This window comes from Choloepus didactylus, chromosome 7, assembly GCF_015220235.1.
Source record: "Choloepus didactylus isolate mChoDid1 chromosome 7, mChoDid1.pri, whole genome shotgun sequence".
NCBI lineage: Eukaryota > Metazoa > Chordata > Mammalia > Pilosa > Megalonychidae > Choloepus > Choloepus didactylus.
The window spans coordinates 52,380,339-52,400,105 of NC_051313.1; positions in this window are offsets into that span (position 1 = coordinate 52,380,339).

Genomic DNA, 19,767 nt, shown 5'->3' on the forward strand with positions numbered 1-19,767 from the left:
ATGTCAGGACGGATAAAGACATTCAGGATGTTTAAAATCTTATCTTAAAATCTGGCCAACCAATACTCAAATATTAATTCTTACCATTTAGAACAATTACAGTAAGGTAACATCCAAAATTCCAGCCACACCCCAACTCATGGGAATATCTATGAAGTGGAAATGAGAGCACCCCTAAACCCACCTTGCAGAGATAATCCTTTTAGATTCTTCTCTCTTGATCTATAAATCTTAGATATTCAGCCCTGCTTATAAACACAGACCTAATCAAAAGAGCTTTGGGACAAATCTCCATCTACTTTGACTTAAGTTGGCTCCAGACCCTGGCTGGAGTGTATGTGAGTCCCATTAGGGTAGCTTTGCTCTCCTTGCTTTCAGAACACATCATCGGGAAGGGAGTGCTTGTCTTTCCAATATGCCTGGTTCTCAGACATGTTAAGAGAAATGTTGTCAGTTGCACAAAATACTACATGACTCGATTTTTTATAGTTTTGACCTTTCCTTTTAGGAGAGAGGTGGAACAGTTGTTCTGCTTGTTCTCAGGAGCTGCCTGTTTTGTTTGTAGATGATGCCACGGTCTTCACCCATTAAACGCTCCCATCTGGGATGGTTCCCACGAGCAACCTTTCCTTTTAAAAACTGCCGAGGTTAAGGCAGCTTATCCTTTGGATAAAAAGGAACTTTAGAAAACAAAGAGAAAATAGAACCAGCCCCCTTCCTTTTTGTAACTACTGCAGCGCTGTTGTCCTTTCTGCCCAAGAGATACCCAGTCTATTTTAGTGAAGATGTTCTTCTTACGAAGACTTATGGGAGTTGCCTCCAGCTGAGGAGCAGTTAGGATTGGAGGCAGGGGTTTACCTATCACGGGGTGTGTTTGGCCCAGGTAAGCACACTGGATAGCCCGTGCTCCAACACTGTGTCCAGGTAAACCCTGGTTAAAACAAATGTCAAAGGCAGTCTTGAAAGGGAGGAGGCGAGAGATGAGGGAAGGGCTGTGTGGAAGGGGCAGGCCCAGGCCGATTTCCCTACTCGGCCTGCTTACATGCCTTGACTCACACAAGGGGTGTAAGTCCCATCACTTTTTTCTCCACTTGTGGTTCCTCCCTCCAACTCTAGCTGGAGCCGTCAAAGGAAGATGGCAGAAATTTTAAGGACTACTCAGGGAGGTCAAATAGTCCTGATGAGCTGGTGACACAAGCATTGGAAGTGGGGTAAGGGAGGCAAAAGAACTCTGGGCCCAGAATTTTTGGAAGTCATCTCTGTGGGGGTGAGGAGGGTTTTTGAGGAGGGGACAAACATGTTGAAATAGTGTTTAAGATTTGTTGGATGACAACATGGATGCAGGACTAGTCAGAGAATAGGCCGTAGCAGAGCGACTGAACCTGATTTCAGTGGTCCGGAATGGAAGTAGAGATGTGAAATGGGATGAGGGTAGTGGGAATGGGGAGGGAGAGAGAGGGAGAGAGAGCAGCTCCATAAGTGAGGAAATGCTGAGACCCTTTGGATTTAGGGACACAGTGATGCTACTGTCAGGCAAAAGAAATGCATAGAAGGGAGACCTGGTTCTGGGGAGATGTGGAGTTTGGTTTTAGCCACATGGGATATAAGAAACCAGTAGGTAATGTGGGATTGGAACTTGGGAAGGGGATCTCCAGTTTTCAGGGTGATGGTTTGCCTTATGACTTCAATTCTCTGGTGAATCTAAGAATTGTTGACTTTTAGTTTTTTAGCTTTTATCTGCCTGTGAGGATGGGTGTGAGAACTTCCAAGCTCTTTACATGACAGACTGGAAACCAGAAGTCAGCACCTTGCATTTGTATAATGTTTAATTGTCTTTAAGATATTGTCAGAGTCAGTAACTCTCAGAGCATCACTCACAAAATGAAGTAATTTTTGAGACCTTTTAGCTCAAACCTCATTTCATCCTTCCTGAAGTTGAATATTATAAACACTGATTTGTTGATTCTTATAGTGCTGAAAAGGGATTTATTGACCAAATCAATTAACAGCTAACATTTACGTATCACTATGTCCCAAGCACTGTGTTCTAAGCACCCTACATATATTTAATTCACTTAATCTTCACAACAACCTTCCAAGATAGTATTACCATTATCACCATCATCACCACCACCATCATCATCATCGCCACCATCTCCATTTTACTGATGAGGCAAAGAGACATTAAACAACTGAGCCCTCCTGAGAAATGAGCAGTGGAGCTGGGGTTTGACACAGAGGGTCTGGGTTTAGAAGTCAAGGTCTTACATCTTTATACACCATTAGTTCAACCCCAAACTAGCTCTCCCATGGTAATATCATACAACCTCTGAAGTGGAAGGCCTGTGAGGACTGGAAGGTCCTTGTGCTTACTGTGAAATGATTTTACTTAACTTCTGCTTCATTACTCTCATCCAGTCATGCAGGGAACTCCTTACAGAAGGCATGCAAACCCATCTCATATAGACCTCAGTCCATGTTAGGACAGTTTTTGATTTTCTGTTGGGTGGCCTGTCTGACTTGTGGACTATTTGTGATCAATGAAGTTTGCTTCTGGTGGTCTTGGCCCTTGGCCCCACACACTTCATTCACCATAGATTTGTACTGAGAGCCTCTGGGGGCAATGACTAAGAAATATAAAGGAGAGAACTACTTTAAGTGAAAGGGTTCTTAGGGCTCCAACTGCCTGTTGAGGCTCCCTTGAGGAGCTCAACCTTTCCTTGCTCTCCATCATCTATATACAGATGATGCCTGCATTTACATCTCTAACCTCAGAACTTGCTTTCCGTCTCCAGATGCATTTATCCAAAAACCTCTGAATATCTCATCATATCTGAAAGTGAACTCATAATTGTATTTATCCCAGTGTTCTGGTTTGCTAAAGCTGCCACTATGCAAAATACCAGAAATGGATTGGCTTTTATAAAGGGGATTTATTAAGTTACAAATTTACAGTTCTAAGGCCATAAATGTGTCCAAACTAAGGCATCAACAAGAGGATTCCTTCACTGAGGGAAGGCCGATGGCATCTGGGGTTCCTCTGTTACATGGTAGGCACATGGCCAGAGTCTGCTTGGCCTCTCCTGGTTTAGCTTCTGGTCTCTGTTGCTTTCTCCAAAATGTCTCTGGGCTTCTGTCTTAGCTTCTCTCTCGCAACTCGTGTGTGTCTTTTCTTCTTTCTCTGTTTCTCCCAGGGCGTTTCTCTCCAAGTGTTTGGGGGTCCTCTTTTAGCTTCTTTGGAGGCAAACTCTGGGCTTCATCTCTTAGCTTCACATCTCCAAATGTCTTTCTATCTGCATCTTTGAGCATCTGGGTCTGTGTCAGCCCCTGAGCTCTCTTAAGGACTCCAGTGAACTAATCAAGACCCACCTTGAATGGGCAGGGTCACATCTCCATGGAAATAATCTAATCAAAAGGTCTCACCCACAGCTGGGTGGGTCACATCTTGGAAACAACCTAATCATAAGATCCTACCCATAATAAGTCTGCCCCCCACAAGACTGAATTAAAGAACAGTGTTATGTGCTTTCAAACTGGCACATTCAGTCTGTTATTTCTGAGTGTTTCTAATCCACACAATATCTAAGCAAGACCTCTGGAATCTTCCAGGGCTGCCATTTTCCACCTTCAAATCAAAAAGTCACCCAATTCTGTGGATTTTACTTCCTGGAAACACTGAATCTCTAGCCTCCTCTGAAATTTTACAGCTCCTGCCTCAGCTCAGCCTGAATTGCTGGGGCTGCTATTTCCTATTTGGGTCCTCTGTTTCCGATCTGTCTCCTAAAAACCAAGTCTCCACCTTGCTGCAAAGCTATTCAAAATGGGAAAATCTGTTAATATTGCTTCATATCTTTCAAGATAAAGTCCAGACATACAAGGGTCTTCATTGCCTGGGACCTGGCTCTCTCGCTTACCATGTTTCCCATCACTGACTTTCTCATTCCATACATCAAACTACAGTTACCAAATTATGAATTTGCCACATTGTTTTGCATGTCAATCCATAACTGAATGAATGATTTTTTTTTTAAATTACTGGCATATTAGTCTTTTCCATTCACCTATATAACAAATAGTTGATTGCAATTAATATTCTTCTGAGTTCCCTGCTGAGTGCCTTCAAGATTTCCCCAAGGAGAGAAGGAACACTTAGGGGAAGAGACATTGTACTACAGGAAGGTATTCTGTTTCATTTCTTCCACACGGTGGGTGATGTAAAGATAAAATAGACACTGACCCCCTCTTCAAGGAGACATAAGACATGAACATACAAAATTCTGAAAAACCTAGATATTTGTAAATGCCGCAAGAGAAGGACAGACAAGATGCTTTGAGCCTGATGGTGGTGAGAGTCCTTCCAGCTGGGGAAGTCAGGTAGGGCCTCTTGGAAGGGACCTTCCAGGCTATTTGCCTCTCTCCATTGTTCTCCTGCTCTCATAGCACTGAAGGTTGACTTACTTTTCCCAGTCATAACATCTCTAGAATATACCCTTTCTCTAGCCTAGAAAGGAGGAGACATGTAAAAGACTTTCAAAAGCCTGAATGTCTAAGAAATGGAATTCCCAGACCCTTTGTGATCTGAGGTCTAATAAGTGTAAAGTCCTGCTGCATCCTCCTGAGATAACTCACACTGTCCAAGATCCTCTCACCACCAACAGCATCTTGTACAGGTAAAGAACATTAGCATTAAAGGGATAAAAGAAGGAAAGCAGTATCTTAAAATGGTTAAAATGAACATGGAAGGATAAATAGATGGATGTTAGATTGATAGATAGATAAAATACATGGCAAATGTGGCATAATGTTAAAGTTGCTGAATCTGGGTATGGGGGGTATGTTGGAATTCTCTTTATGGATTTTGCAACTGTCCTCTAGGTTTGAAATTATTTCAAAATAAAAAGTTTAAGAAAAAGGAAATGGAATGGAGGGCATCCATGGCAGGGAAGGACAAGCTTTTTCTACAGGACTTAATGCTAGATGCTTGGAGGCAGGTGATATGGGTTGATTGGGTGTATGAGTCTTATGACAAAGTATCAACTAAGTCACCCCTTTTGATCCTTAAAAGCAACTCCTAAGTCACTGTGCATAAGCTTTCCCTTACACGTGGAGCCCTGGGAAACTGCGTAGAAAGAACACCGAGGATGGAGCACTCTGGGGACCCCACTCAAAGACACTTGTGGTTGTAACCTCTTTAAACATTTGTTTTATTTTTATTGCTGCTGATAGGTATTTCGTCTCCAGGCAGGGCTCACTAGCTTGCCATAGGATGTCTGATTTCTGATGTTGGATGAGTTTATGGGTTTAAAGCCTGCAACAACTGGAGGCCCAAAGGGGTCTGCATAATCCACTTCTCTCCACAGCTTGGTGCATGTAGTAAATGCTCAGTAAAGATTTGTTACAGGAATGGACAGATTCTCAGGTACAAGAGAAATCAAATTGCAAAGAAATATCCCAAGTTTGAAGTTTGACATGATGTACTGTGCAAGGGCAGCCAGTAAATTACTCTACTACAAACTTCAGGTGACTGAAATATGGGGTAGTGATTTCTGTAGGCTCAAGTGGTTTATGCAGTCCTCGGCTCCCCTTGATGGAATTATAGGCCTATAATTCAAATAGCTCCTGTTTCCTTGACACACACATATCATGGAACTGAATCCCAAATCCTACCCAAAGTTGCCACCACGTTTTTCTCCCACCCCCACTCTCTCGGACTGCCCAGTAGTTCTGTTGGAGCCTCTCATGTTAGCTACCTTCCCTGTTGTTTCTTTCTGTTATATTGTTTCTGTGTATTACTGAATATTTAACTTATTAATAAGACTACATATAGTAAAACTCTGTGTATAGCTTTCTTCTTTGGAGGTCTTGGAAATTTATTCCTTTTCACGATCTGTTTTTGCATCCTATAGGAAGCAGAGTGAGGTTAATGGTTTATTCTTTGCTAAAGTACTGACACATATTCAGCCTGATCACTGTTCACATCCACAGAGGGACAAATTCCTGGTAGGTGAGGAGAATTTCTTCTTTAACCTTTTCCTCTTCTGCTGCCATTTTTTCCTGATATTATTAATATGAATTCACAGTAATATGCTATTGTTTTTATCCCTCTTTCCTATGCTGGCTTATATATGCAAATAGTTCCTAAAAACAGACATGTCAGGTATAATTATAAAGCAACTAATTATTTTTTGTAACTGCCTTTGCAGAGTCACTATATGGGGCTAATTTCCCCTCTGATGTTGGTGAAATTTCAGGCTTATCTGCTTCCTCTTAGAGAAATGCCACTGATCTCTTCAGTCCCTCAAAAACATTGAAGTTCTGCTACTGATATGTTCAGTCTAGTGTAATAATAAAAAAATCTGAGTTGCATTCAACATTGAAGCAACTCCCCTGCTTTGCTTGTGTCTCCGTCAGAAGGAGGGCAGGGTACTTTTATTTTCTCTCCCTTTTCAATGTCTTTTACCTCCCTATCCCCTTCCTACATCATATATGCATTAACTAGCCACAGCTCTGTCTCTTCTAGAGTTAGAACAGAGGAACGGAGAATAGTTTAGGGGGCACATCTAACTTGACTGCCACACAATGGTTGTGGATATTTGCAGATGTTTAAATATGACTTTCTGGTGGGCACTTTGGTGTCCTGTCTAATTAACGGGAATCTCGCACCTGTTGGTTCCCGTTAGGCATTTCCCACGCCTCTCCTCTGGCTAACCCCTATGACCTTACTATTGCTCCTTATTGGAATTCTAACACTCTTCCAGAGTTCTCTTGGGCAAAGTCTCTTTAATTTGGTGCTACTATCTCGGTCTCTCTTTATGCTAAAATGTAGACCAAGGGGAGTGTGCCAGTTTGAATGTATTATGTCCCCCCAAACACCATTATCTTTGATGTAATCTTGTGTTATCAGTGTTGATTAGATTGTAATTCTTTGAGTGTTTCTTTGGAATGCGCCCCACCCAGCTGTGGGTGTTGACTCTGATTGGATAATTTCCATGGAGGTGTTGCTCCGCCCATTCAGGGTGGGTCTAAGTTGAGTCACTGGAGCCATATAAATGAGCTGAAGGACAGAGGGAACTCAGTGCAGCTGTGAGTGATGTTTTGAAGAGGAGCTACAGCCAAGAAGGACACTTTGAAGAAAGCACAGGAGCTGCAGATGAGAGACAGTTTGAAGATGGCCGTTGAAAGCAGACTCTTGCTCTGGAGAAGCTGAGAGAGGACAAATATCCCAAGTGCAACTAAGAGTGACAATTTTGAGAAACTGCAGCCTAGAGAGGAATGTCCTGGGAGAGAGCCATTTTGAGACCAGAACTTCGGAGCAGATGCCAGCCACATGCCTTCCCAGCTAACAGAGGTTTTCCGGACGCCATTGGCCATCCTCCAGTGAAGGTACCCAATTGCTGATGTGTTACTTTGGACACTTCATGGCCTTAAGACCGTAACTGTGTAACCAAATAAGCCCCCTTTTACAAAAGCCAATCCATCTCTGGTGTTTTGCATTCTGGCAGCATTAGCAAACTAGAACAGGGAGCAAGCTCCAAGCCTTCCACCAAGCCCCACTCACTAAGTTCAAGGTGATTCAGAACTTCCCCTACCCTTCACTGACCTCACCCATCTCTGCCAGAGATGCTTTTGTGGTCTAAGACCCCACTGTAGAGAGTGGGATTAGTTGGCATTGGTTGAAGGTGAGGGCACTTTACCTCCTGTAAAATGGAGCATGTGCATGTGGGGGATTTATTCACATATTGTCTCAGGGAACTTGTAATGATTTGTGCTTTAATTATGCCTGCTTATGTTTCATCTAAAACTTAGATTAAAAAGTGTAGAAACTCATGCTTTTAAAGTCTGGGTGCTATATATATGCTGTTGTGCCTTCTGGTGACAGCATTTGCAAGTTTCAGGGGAAGTAACCAGGAACAAAAATCAATCTTTAAAATGGAATTTGTAAAAAAAAAAAAAAAAAAGTGGCAACTTTTTGACATGGTAAAATTATAAATGATGGACTAAAATTAAAATAATAAAACAAGAAGAAATTATACATGTAGATGAGTTCAGAGTAAGTGAGACCATTGTGGGCAGGAGGGATCATTAATGGCTCTTGGAAAGAAGTGGGCACGAATTACTTCTGGATGAATGAGTAGGCTTTAGGCAAAAAGGTGGAATGGGTATGCTACTAAATTTTGGATCTTTAAGAGTAATGCTATATTTTATCATCTTTCTATTTTTACATCTAGTACAATTCTGAGCAGAAAATGGGTGTCCTGTAAGTGTTTGTTACTAATGAATTGTATATATGCTGGAAAGAGTGAACTGACTGTTGAGTGGAGTGGAAGGATCCTTTTGTGTGTAAGTGGAAGATAAGTTTGTAAATTAGATCTGTGCAAGACTGTAGAGTGTGCTGGAGGCCAGGTGGAGGAGTATGGGCTCTGTGTGGTAAGCAATGAGGATTTTTGAGTGAAGGATTAACAAGTTGGTAAAGGAAGATACATTGGTTTGCTAAAGCTGCCAGAATGCAATATACCAGAAATGGGTTGGCTTTTATGATGGAAATTTATTAACTTACAATTTACAAGTCCTGGGCCATGAAAATGTCTAAATTAAGGCATCAACAGGATGATGCCTTCTCTAAAGAAAGGCTGCCAGCATCTGGGACACCTCTGTCACATGGGAAGGCACATGGCAGGTGTCTGCTGATCCTTCTTTCCCTGGTTTTGTTGCTTTCAGCTTCTGGCTTCAGCGTTTCCCTCTCTCAGCTTCTCTGGGGGCTTTTTTTTTTTTTTTTATAAATCAATTTTATTGAGATACATTCACATATCATACAATCATCCAAAGTGTACAATCAATTCTTTTTATATAGTTGTTCACTCATTACCACAATTTTTTGAACATTTTCATTACTCCAAGAAATAAAAATGAAAATAAGAATAAAAATAGAAGTATGAAAGAACACCCAAGACATCTCATACTCCACCCCCCCATTATTCATTTACTTTTTTTTTTTAAAGGTCACTGTGATGATTGAGCTTTTTTTTTTTAAATCTTCATTTTATTGAGATATATTCACATACCACGCAGTCATACAAAACAAATCGTACTTTCGATTGTTCACAGTACCATTACATAGTTGTACATTCATCACCTAAATCAATCCCTGACACCTTCATTAGCACACACACAAAAATAACAAGAATAATAATCAGAGTGAAAAAGAGCAATTGAAGTAAAAAAGAACACTGGGTACCTTTGTCTGTTTGTTTGTTTCCTTCCCCTATTTTTCTACTCATCCATCCATAAACTAGACAAAGTGGAGTGTGGTCCTTATGGCTTTCCCAATCCCATTGTCACCCCTCATAAGCTACATTTTTATACAACTGTCTTCGAGATTCATGGGTTCTGGGTTGTAGTTTGATAGTTTCAGGTATCCACCACCAGCTACCCCAATTCTTTAGAACCTAAAAAGGGTTGTCTAAAGTGTGCGTAAGAGTGCCCGCCAGAGTGACTTCTCGGCTCCTTTTGGAATCTCTCTGCCACTGAAGCTTATTTCATTTCCTTTCATCATTTACTTTTTGTCCCCCTTTTTCTACTCATCTGTCCATACATTGGATAAAGGAAGTGTGAGCCACAATGTTTTCACAATCACACGGTCACACTGTATAAGCTATATAGTTATACAATCGTCTTCAAGAATCAAGGATACTGGATTGCAGTTCATCAGTTTCAGGTATTTCCTTCTAGCTATTCTAATACACTATTAACTAAAAAGGGATATCTATAAAATGCATACAAATAACCTCCAGATTGACCTCTCAACCCCATTTGAAATCTCTCAGTCACTGAAACTTTGTTTTGTTTCATTTCTCTTCCCCCTTTTGGTCCAGAAGGCTTTCTCAATCCCATGATGTCAGTCCAGGCTCATCCCCAGGTGTCATGACCCACATTGCCAGGGAGATTTACACCCCTGGGAGTCATGTCCCACGTAGGGGGGAGAGCAGTGAGTTTACCTGTAGTGTTGGCTTAGAGAGGCCACATCTGAGCAATGAAAGAGGTTCTCTGGGGTGACCCTTAGGCAAAATTATAAGTAGGCTTAGCCTCTCCATTGCAGTTAACAAGCTTCATAAGCCCCAACATCGAGTTGGTTTGTACAGGTTAACATGAAGCCCTGATACTTTCCAGAGTAATTTGGGCAAAGAATAAAAATGTATTTTCAAAGCCCCCTTGAAGGACTGGGGAAAAATTGGAAATAATAAACTTCCCCACCTAGGGAATTCCTGATATTCTCACAAGCATTGGGGACTACCATTATCTCAGGTGTCATACAGATACCCAAAGTTCCAGGGACTGACCAAGCTATACACAAACAGTTAATTATTTCAGAATTTAGAAATAACCATTACAACTCATGAATAGATGTGACTGCTATAAGAGCTTACAGTCTAGGAACCTTTACCATAAGCATAGGCTACCTGATAATCTATGCTCTCAGATTCAATTCTCAGAGTTTGCACATTATAGTTAGTTCATATTAGTGAGGTGTTATTGTGTTTATCTTTTTGATTCTTGCTTATTTTCATTCAACATACTGTCTTCAAGTTCCATTCACCCAGTTGCATACCTCACAACTTCATTTCTTCTTGCCACTGCTCAATATTCCATTGAATGTATATATCACAGTTCACCATTCCATTTATCGGTCGATGTTCCCTTAGGTCACCTCCATCCATTGAGAATCGTGAATACTGCTGCCATAAACACCAGTGTGCAATGTCCATTCATGTTCCTGCTCTCAGTTCTTCCAAGAATATACCCAATAAAGGGTTTGCAGGACCATATGGCAACTCAATACTTAGTTTCCTGTGGAACAACCACACTGCCCTCCAGGTGGACTGCACCATTCTACTTCTCTGCCAACAGTGGCTAGGTACACCCCTCTCTCCACATTTTCTCCAGCACTTGTATCCCTCTGTTTATTTTTTAAACAGTTTTATTCATCCACCATACAATCCATTCTAAGTAAACAATCAATGATTCCCCGTATAGTCACATAATTATGCATTCACCTCCACAACCTATATGAGGGCGTTTCCATTTCTTCTGCAAAGAAAGAGGAAAGGGAGGAAAAAAATGAAGAATAAAAATATAAAAGAAGAAAAATAAAAATAAGGTAAAATACAATGAAAAGGTCAGACAACACCACCACCACCAAGAATTCCATATCACTCCCTTATAAAACCCTCCTATAGACATTTAGCTTTGGTATATTGCCTTTCTTACAAGTAATGGAAGCATCTGATACTATTACCATTAACTATAGACTCTAGTTTTCATTGATTGTATTTTTTTCCCTTTTACCAGCCAATTTTCAACGCCTTGCAATGTTGACATTCATTTGTTCTCCCTCTTTTAAAAACATTTTTATGTTTGTGCATTTAATCACCACCACTCCAAGTTTCACTAAGTTATACAATCCCAGTCTTTATCTTCTATCTTTCCTTCTGGTGTCATACATACCCCTGGCCTTCCTCTTTCAACCATACTGACACTCATCTTTGTTCAGAGTACTTACAATATTCTGCCACCATCACCCAGTATTATGTTATCCATTTCTGTATCTAGACGATCCATCCTATTTACCCTTATGCACTCCTTTAGCATCAAATACCCAATTTCTAACTTCACCTCTTTGTAGTTCCTGGTAATCTGTGCTCTCAATTTTAACTTTCAAATTTCGCTCATCAATGTTAGTTCATATTAGTGAGTCCTTAGAGTACCCATCCTTTTGTTTCTGGCTAATTTACTCAATGTAATGTCTACTGTCCACCATTTTGACTTTTGGAATTTACATGTTTTGCTGGTGTGTATATATTATGTACCTCAGAAAAAGTTATATTCGTTAATGCAATCTTGTTGGGGCAGATTAATTAATCTTTTTGATTACAGTGTGACCTCTTGATTGAATGTTTCCATGGAGATTTGACTCCACCCATTCAGGGTAGATCTTGATTAGTTTACTGGAGTCCTTTAAAGGGATCTCGCACAGAGAGCAGAGAGATGAAAATGCCCTGGGATATGCTAAGCCAAGACCCAGATGCTTGCTGAGCTTGGAGATTCTTAGAGATGCAGACAGAAGGATATTTCAAGATGCTAAGTGCAGACAGAAGCCCAGAGACATTTTGGAGAAAGCTGTTTTGAAACACTACCTGGGAGCAAAGGACCAGCAGTTGCCAGCCACGTGCCTTCCCAGCTGACAGAGGTGTTCTGGACACTTCTTCAGTGAAGGTATCATCTTGTTAATGCCTTAGTTTGGACACTTTTATGGCTATAGAACTGTAAATTTGTAACTTAATAAATCTTCTTTATAAAAGCCAACACATTTATGATATTTTGCATAATGGCAGCATTAGCAAACCAGAACATACGTCATATCTTATTTTATTTTATTTTCCCTCTCTCTCTTTTTGCTCTCACTAATAGTCTTCATTTCTACTTTCTTCTCCAAACCTCTCTCTCCTGTCTTTTCCTATCTGCCTGCAATGCTCCCTTTACTATTTCTTGTAGAGCATGTATCTTATTCACAGACTCTCTGTCTGTTCATCTGGAAATATTTTAAACTCTCCCTCATTTTTGAAGGACAGTTTTTCTGGATATAGAATTTTTGGTTGGCAGTTTTTCTCTTTCTGTGTCTTAAATATATCATGCCACTGCCTTCTCTCCTCCATGGTTTCTACTGAGAAATCTGCACATAGTCTTATTGAGATTCCTTTTTATGTGATGGGTCATTTTTCTCTTGCTGCATTTAGAATTCTCTCTTTGTCTTTGACATTGAAAATCTGCTTATTAAGTGTCTTGGAGTAGTCTATTCAGATCTATTCTGTTTGGGGTATGCTGTACTTCTTGGATCTGCAATTTTATATCTTTCATAGGAGATGGGAAATTTTCAGTGATTATTTCCTTCATTATTTTTTCTGCCCCCTTTCCCTTCTCTTCTCCTTCTGGGACACCCATGACACATATATTATGTGCTTCATATTGTCATTCAATTCCATGAGACCCTGCTCATATTTTTCCATTCTTTTCCCTGTTCTTTTGTGTGTAGCATTTCAGATGTCCTCTAGTTCCTGAATCCTTTCTTCTGCCTCTTCAAATCTGCTCTTGTATGTCTCCATTGTGTTTTGCTTCTCTTCTATTGTACCTTTCATTCCCTTAATTTCTGCCAATTGTTTTTTCAAACTTTCAAGTTCTTCCTTATGTTTCCCAATGTCTTCTTTATGTCCTTCATCTCTTCTGCCCTATCTTCCCTCAACTCATTAATTTGTTTTTCAATTGATTTAGCATATTTGTTTAAAGATCTTTAATTAGTTGCTTCAACTCATATCTCATTTGAAGTGTAAGTTTGTTCCTTTGACTGGGCCATATCTTCATTTTTTCTAGTGTGTTTCATGATTTTTTGTTGTCTAGGCATCTGGTTTTCTTGATTACCCCAATCAGATTTTCCTAGACCAGACGGACCCTGATCTCAGGAGGAGGGTATAATCTGTATCATGTTTCCCTGAAGATGAGACCCAGCAGGTTGCCAACTTTCCTGTGAGGCCTCTAGATGCTGTGCTTTTCCTATCCTGACCAGCAGGTGGCACTTGTCAGCCCACAGCTCCCTACTGGCATAAAGAGGTGTGTTGCCTTTAATTTTCAGAAGACCTTATCCCTGCCAGGGGCTATGAGTGTCAGAAGCCAAGCTTAACCTGTTTCTGTCCCCTCACCCCCACTCCAGGCCCTAGGGTCTGAGTTCACTGAGGGAGGGCAGCCACTTGAGCTGGGCCATGCCTCCTCTGGGGTCTTTTCCTCTATTTGCTTCTTGGGCTTTTTCTGTCTTTTATTCTTTTATAAAGGACTCCAGCAAAAGGATTAAGACCCACCTTGAATGGGCTGGGTCACATCTCAATTGAAATACCTAACCAAAATGTACCACCAACAATAGGTCTGCACCCACAGGAATGAATTAGAAGAACATGGCCTTTTCTGGGGTACATAATAGCTTCAAACTAGCACTGAAGATTAACCCAGAAGCAGTATGCATTAGAAAGGAAGAGCAGAATGTCCTATATATTTGTTCCTTCTTTTCTATTCACACCGTTTCTGTTCACATTGTTATTTTCTATTTCACATTGTTATTCCTAACCTGAGTCCTTGTTGCTTCTAGTCAGAATTTCCTGCTCAGACACCTTTGATGACTCCTCACTATTCACAGAATAAGGACTTAAATTCTTAGCTTGCTTGTTAAGGACTTGATGTGATCTGGTCCTAAAGGGTTCACCATCCTGCTCTTCTATGTGATGTTTTCTGACTTGAACCCTGTCCTCCATTAAGACAACTGATTTACTGAGAATTGTGTCTTACCTTTGACTACCTGCATGTCTTGGTTCATGGGGTCTCTCTCCTGTCTGCTCAGCTGTGCCCATCCCATGTTTTATGGTGGTACCAAAGTTCATCCTTCGTCAGGAAATTTTCTTGCCCTGCGAGATGGTCCCATCTTCCCTTCTTAAGCAATTACTGTTTATCTGTTCATTTAGCATCAAGCTCATACTACCTGCTTTTCTATTCCACAATATCCTGTTTTCTGGGTTATAAACTCCCTCCGAAACACCTGAATTCCTGTATTTCTTTTTATTTCCTCTGAAGTCCAATAGCTATATGGTTTCCAAAGTAGGGACTGTGGAAATAGAAAGGAAGAAACAGATATGTGAGTGATTTTGAAAAGAATTCAAAGAACTTTGTGATTAGTGACTTATCTATATCCTTCTTGGATTTATTTTTATTTTTGTGCTCTTTACACACATGAAATAATGGGTTCCATATACATCCATACTCATGTGCAAAGAAATTCTTCTTTTTATTTGTCCTAAATTGCCCTTTATGCTGATGATCCTATTTAAAACATAAGGTCTATATGCCTTTTAAAGGTTAGGGCACTGTTTAGCCAGACGCCCAAATATTTATATACCGAGAACTGCACGAGTGTTGTCTGATTAATAGCTGTCTTTTTGGGAAAGCTGTGAATAATGTCAACATGAACTACATTATTCCTGCTAAAAATTCATCCATTTAGTTTAACTTGCATGTAACGACACCTGAAAGTCAGGAGCTGTTTGCTGAGCACTGTTGCAATACCATTGTAGCTCATTCATAACGAATGGAGATGAAGTACCTTCAGCATACCAAATGGGAGGATCAGCATAAATGGGAAATTTAGTGGCTCCTGGAAACCCTTAATATGTGATGAATATAAAGGGAAAATGAGATGGGTCTCAGAGAATTCCTTGTTTGGAAAAAAAGAAGCCTTTAGTAATAGAATTGAATTGGAAGCGAAAACTATGGTATTAACCACATTAATACCAGTTGAAAATTTTCAAAATAGCTGAACAATAAAGAAGGTAGGGATGGAGCTAATAAATAGACCTAGGAAGGGTGGGGAAATGCAGAACCTCTCTATTCTCTTTTCTCCTTGTTCTTTCCTCATTTTATATTCCTCCTTTTCTTTCTTGTTATGTGACTCTTGTTTATGCTTCTTCCCTTTTGAAACTTATTTCTCCTAGTGTTGCATCAACTGCTCTCCGTCCTCTAATTGCAGACCCTTTTTCTCCCTTGCCTGTTTTTTCCTGCTCTCTGTGAGCCTACTTTTCTTCCACCTCAGATGTCCTGATTCTTCTCTATTGTAAATTAGAGAATTTTGCAGTGTGAAGGAACTTGAAATCATCTAATAGTCTCCTTTTCTTTTGGGGGAAGCCTAAAAGCTCAAGAAAAATTAATTTACTCAGTCAGTGAGTGATAGGATCTGCATGAGAAGCACCAGGCCTTAGTATTGAAAGGGACTGAGATGTGATCAGTGTCATGCATCATCCAATGCAGAAATACTTTCTAAATAATCCTGAAATATTCTGCCTGTTCGAGAATATTTCCGGGGAGGGTAGCCCACTCCTTGGTTAGGTGCTGTGATGGTTGGGTTCATGTGTCAACTTGGCTAGGTGGCCTAGCTGTCTGGTCAAGCAGGCACTAGCCTGACGATTGCTGTGAGGCTATTTGAGGCTGGTTAATAAACCAACGGGCTGGTTTGTCGGATAGTCAGTCAATTGACTGCAGCTGACTGATGACTCATCAAGGGGCGTGCTTCCACAGTGAGAGAATGCAATTGGCTGGATTTGGTCCGGGTGATCAGTTGGAGGCTTATAAGCCGGACGGTTAGAGAACCTTCACTTCTTCTTCAGCTGCTCAGTGAAGCTTTTCCTGGGGAGCTCGTCGAAGTTGCCAGTTCGTTTCCTGAGGAGTTCGTCAAAGTTGTCGGTTCGTTTCCTGAGGAGTTCGTCAAAGTTGTCGGTTCGTTTCCGGAGGAGTTCGTCGGACGTCTTCCTTGGAGTTGACAGCTTGTTGATGGCTCTGCAGAATTTGGACTCGTGCGCTCCCGCAGTTGCGTGAGTCACTTTTACAATTTGATAGAGACATCTCTCATTGATTCTGTTTCCAAGGAGAACCCTAACTAATACAGGTGCATTACTGTATTTTGATAAAAATCTCACTCTGTCTAATTTTCTTCCACTGATCCTCCTTCTGTCCACTAGAGTTACAACGACGACTTTCATTTGCTTGTTCTTTAAATACACTAGGAAACAGACTTCCTTAAAACTTTCCTTCCCCACGCCAAACATCCCTGATTCCATTAATGGGTCTTCATGTTATACGGTTTACACATCCATCATCACTTTCGAAGTCTCCCCTAGATGGTCTCTAGTCAGAAGGGTGACATCAGATTTTGACACAATACTTGAAATATATTTAATCCATAGACTACACAGTCATTATCATGGTCTGGACATTTTCTCAGTTTATCAGTGCAACCAGTTGACTCATCCTGAAATTAGACCCAGCTGAAAGCCTCAGGTCTCTTCCATTTAAGCTGCTAACTAACCAGATTTTATAATCAAGCATTTGCAAAATATATTATTAATATAATTAATAATATACATATTCATTTTATAAAAAAACTAAACAGTTACAGGATTACTGAACAGTGACCAGCTAACCTTATAAGTGTGTGGTAGGGGAAAGTGGATCATGGAAATCTGCAGGGGGAAGGTGATATCTAATGTAGGCCTTGAAAGGTGAATAGTAATTCACTAGGGAGGAGGGGTAATAAGTAGAGAGGAGGCATCCCAGAGAGGTCAGCCTACGTGGTAGGATTGGGGACCACGTAGTGGGGATATTTGGAGGGAGAAGGTGGAGAGGAGAGTAAGAAGGCAAGTGGGAGTGGGCTATAAAGGGCCTGGTTTGTCTTGCTGAGGATTTTCAACAACATCCTATAGAGAACCACCATTCAAGAGAACTTTCTGTGATCTTGGAAATGTTCTATATTTGCACTGTCCAATATAGTAACCACATGGAGCTACTGATTACTTGAAATGTGGTAAGTGCAAAAGAAGGGACTTTAATTTTAGTGAATTAAAATGTAAATTTAAATAGACACATAGTTACTGGCTACAATTTGGTACAGCACAGCTCAAGAATATGGGGAGCCATAAGAGATTCTAGGTGGTAAGTGATGCATCAGATCACTTTAATGATTCCTCCATCTGAGGAATCACTAATATGAAGCTATATGTATACAATGCCAGGAGAGTCAGTCAAGTAAGAAAAATATAAATCCATTGATTGATTGCTGCATGAACCAGCCTTAGAATGGAAATAATGATGATTTGGAGATGCAGGATGCTCATAAAACAGGCTTTTCTGGTGTGAATACTCACGGGATCAGAATGAATGCTGCTGTAAAGCCACTACTCCACTAATAGTATTAGTAGCCTTTGTACTGTGATATAGCAATACAAAGATAATAGCAAAAAAGATATGGTTTTATTAAGGCTCTTCTCTTTCTTTAAGATTATCAGAATATGCTATTGCATTTCTATAAGATTTCTGAAGTTCTGTGTATATATTAAGAGTCTAATAATTAAAAAAAATCCATTATGGTTCATTTATCTGTCACTAGTTAAATTGCAAATGATGTAGTGGCTAACAGAGAAATCTTAAATCTTTCATTAGCACCAGGTGGTCTCCAGAGAGACTGTGACTTCAACACACATTTTGGATGCATTCCAAGTTAGGGAGGATCTCTTCCAGCATTCCTAAAAACAGAAACAATTCTTTAACTCCTAAGGGGTTGACCTGTTGTCTTGCCAGAGACAGGACTTGGTCTGTGGTGGGGGGGCACAGCTGCTTACACGCCCCACCTGCTAATTTCAGTTGGATCCGCCTCCTCTCCCCACTCCCTGGAGCCTGGTTTGGTTTCACAGCTCATGTGGTCCAGGCTTTCATGATGGGTCCAAGCCCCTGACCTCAGCTATTCCAGATAAGAGGTAACCCTAAGGATTGACCCTGGAATATCTCATCTTACCAGCTCCCCCCTCCTCAACCATCCCTGGCCAACCCAGAGTTAGGCCAAGAGACCAAATCCAGTTGTGTCCCTTAGGAAAACTATAAACACTATGTCAGGTCAGACTTTTTATTGTTTCTTGTGCACAGTGTCCTCAAAGGCTAAGGATGCAACCCAGACTTCCCCAAATACAGGTTAGAACTAGACTGATTTCCAGGCATGCATAGAAGGGGCGGGGGCAGGTGGAGTGCTGTTTTTCCAGGTCCTTTGCAGAGGTGTGCAAGCCTTTATTGGACACCCTGTATATATATTGCCCACCTTTTACCTATCTCTAGTCGGGGATACCAGCAGGACAGGATATCAAGTCACCCACAAGAGGGCAGCAAAAGATTTCCTTTCTGGTTTTGTTTCTTCAACTCCCCCCAACCTCATCATTTTGCTTCTTTCCACAGAGCTTCTATTTAGTCAAGAAATAAAAATTTGATGCTGATGGGAGGAATGGGACCTGGGTTTCATTTCCCTGCACAGCTTTTGCACATTTCTCGCATATCCTTGTTAGTAGAGGTTATCGCTGGAGTGTGGCAAGTACTGGCTGGTGATCTCAGGGCTAGATCTCAGGACAGGGAGGCCGTGGGGACTGAGCCTTCCTGTCGGCACAGCTCTCAAGGCCAGGGTTCATTCCTGAGGAAAAGAACACCGCAGCCCCACGTTTAGTGGAATATTTGTTTATTTTCTTGTTTCAACCTCCCTTGTCTTTACGATCCCTCAGATTGTGCCTCTAACCCAATTATCAGGTGCTGATCAGCTCTCAATTTACCTACATAGGAGGCACTCCGTGGCCTGGATGCCTTGAGGGTGGGGGTCTTTTCCCTTTGAATCCTGCCTCCTTGGTGATTGATGTGTCATTATTCCCATCCCCCCCCCCCCAACATCAGGCAGATTGGCTTAGGCTGGATCATGAAATCAGCCCTAACCTGGCATCCTTAGTGACCTCCTTGCCTACACCCTTCTCTTTCCTGTGAAGGGCTTTCCATTGCCTCCAAATACCAAATCAACAAGCATTTATCAAGCACCTCTGATGCTGGAGAGCCCCGGGAGTTCTCGGAGAATTTGAGACCTTGACCAGGGGCTGAGGCTGTGAAGGTTCTTGACTCACCTGCAGGAAAAAACCCAAGGACTAGCCAGTGTGTACAGCCCCAAACTTTAATACATAAGGAAAGTACACGCTCGAACAGGATGGGTACGGATTCTCCAAACGAGGAGAAATACTCTGAGGTTGGGATTTCTGCATTATAAGCACTTGGAGGGGCCCTTCCTGCTCTGGTTATGCTAATAAGGGGATTGATGAGCTGCAGTTT